The sequence below is a fragment of the Pteropus medius genome, unplaced genomic scaffold (assembly GCF_902729225.1).
Source record: "Pteropus medius unplaced genomic scaffold, Ma_sr-lr_union100, whole genome shotgun sequence".
NCBI lineage: Eukaryota > Metazoa > Chordata > Mammalia > Chiroptera > Pteropodidae > Pteropus > Pteropus medius.
The window spans coordinates 2,102,276-2,104,949 of NW_024350397.1; positions in this window are offsets into that span (position 1 = coordinate 2,102,276).

A 2,674-nucleotide genomic window follows, 5' to 3' on the forward strand; every position below is an offset into this window, starting at 1 on the left:
TCCTCTGAATTACGTGTGAAATCCTACAGGACCTAGTTAGCTGAACCTTGAAACTAAGTAGACACAAACTCTAACCTTGTATGGTCTTAAGCACGGGAAATGACTTGCAGAACACTGAGCAGTGACTGCTCATATAAAATTATTTTGATGGCAGAGACTCAAACAAACTGAGCAGCAGGCCACATGGTTTACAAAGGAGAGGTCTGCTAATTGAACAACATTGCTCAGCAGATGGACCACAGCCCAGAGCATAAATTTAGCTAGATTCTCAATCCTCAGTCTATGCTTGTGCCCAGCCACATAGTAGAGGATTCTTATGATCCTAATGCAAAGTCGAAGAGAAGAGGAGATTAAAATTGCATTTGTCTGAAAGGTAACCTGCTGTTCCAAGTGAGGACTCTAATGGTTAAATCAAATCTTTGTCTTGCCTTACCCAGCTGGAAAGCCAATGCCACATCTCTGGATGGCTCTCCCGCTCTGGATTCCAAGTGGCCAATGATTCAAGAACACAATCGACAAATGACTTATTAATGTTTATAATCTGCCCCAATTTCTCATTGATCATGTTCAAGGGAACTTGGCATGAACATTCCCTCATTCATTCATCAGATCAGCTCATTTGTCTTTCCAAGATGCAGTTGATCGCCATAAGTCACCAGTTCCTGGTGGATGTCTGTCTCTGGCATCTGGTCCCTCACCGATGGTTTGGGTGTATTCAGCTGATGTCAGACAGAGGTCCCCTTCATCCTCCTCTGCTTCCTGGGAATCCTTCTGGAATCTGTGTTTTCTCCTTCCAAGAGGGTGATGTCCCCAGAGAAAGGGTGACAGTCCATCAAAGCTGGCACATGTGTCCAGGGCAAGAATTGCTGCCGCTTCATATTTTGGTTCCCTCATCTGAGTCTCACTGCTCCCTTGACCTTCGGGCCCCATTGGCTTGAAACTTCACATCTCTCCTTGATTCTCTTATGCTTTGTTTTACATCTCACTGTGTCTGTCAGTTCACAGACTCACAGTTGCAACAGGACAATATCGAGAATAAAAATATTTACACATTTGGAATACAATGAGGCTTTATGAGGAGACTGCCGACCATCATCTATTCTAGACCTTTGGTATAAAGTAGAGCTACTGTGTGTGAGGCTTTGGGGAGAGGGCTGATGGACATAAAGAGACATGCATTTTGGGTTTTAAAACGTAATCAGTAGACCCACTAGGAAGAAGCAGGTTCTTTGGAGGAATGGCTACTTCCAAATCGAGGTAGGAATTATGTAAGAGGAGCTGAGACATTTTCTGTCGTAATGCAAACAAGCAGTCAGAGACTAATGAGTCATGTGAAAAAGATGCAAGAGCCATCACAAAAGGACTCCCACTGGCCAAAGATGGAACAATGCAAGACTAAAAAGAATTAGTGAATGCAATTAATTGAAACACATCGAATACATAAAAACCCATGAGTCCATCATCATCATTATCATCATCATCATCATCATCATCATCATCATTTGAAAGACAGTTTTCATCCCCTACCAAAAACACAAGCAAATAACCCAAACCAAATCAAAACAAAACAAAAACGATAAGAAAAACTCTTTGGACACCACTAGGATTAAGTATGGCACCCAATCCTTACTCTGAAAATAAACACTTAAAGGGAAAGAATTAAGCACCTCTTCAGCTTTTCCTGTGTGAACTATATTTGAGGTAACCAAATAGCTCTTATGGAGAGGATATCACTTTAAGGAAGGAATCTAACACATGTGAAAAGGTAATGAATTGTTTAAAACAGCCTTTCGCAACCTCTAATGAAATGATTGCTTCAAAGCTCCAGTCGCCAATAAGTGACCTGTATGAGGATGGACTGGTGAAGAATTTTAAAATAGAAGACAAGATCTGGGCTGCCATTGCCTGGCCCTTCTGCTCGATTGAGCATCACACAGATGGACAATGTAATATCGTGTGCCTGCTGATGAGATATAATATGAACCACCTGGCTACGTATGACATTGCCTTGCCGAAACAGATGACCAAATCAGGCCATTAAAGCTAACATGCATAGACAGGAAAGACAGGACCCGACGGAAGAAAGCAAATGACATCACGAGGAAGGAAACAGACAAATCCAGAATGTGGGACACTCCACGGAACAAATGACCCAGTTCTATAATCAGTCCATGGCATGGGGGTAAAATAGGGGCTTCTCCAGTTTAAAAAAGAATTAAGAGATGTAAACAACCAAAAGCAATTTTCAGACCTTATTTAGATCCAACTGAGAACAAACCAACTTCAAAAAGAAAATTTTACACAGTTGAGCAAATTTAATGACAGACTGGATATAAGATGACCCCAAGAAATTACTGTGTGTGATAATGGCCTTGTGGTCATGTAAGAAAATAGCCAAATTTTTTAGAGATACCCACAGAAGTATGCAGTGTTGAAAGGATATCAAGTATCCATATAAAGGAGTTCATTGTACTATCATGTCTGCTTTCGAATATGTTTGGCATTTTCATAATGTAAGAACTTTCAAAATTAAGAGGACTTAAGACAAACCTTTTAAAAATTAAAATTACAGTGAAAGCTAGTTATTAGAGTACCTAATTAGCTTTATGTTTTATAAAGCTAAATTTTGCTTTAAATGTTTTGCTTTAAATGTTACTTTACATTTTGCTTCAAA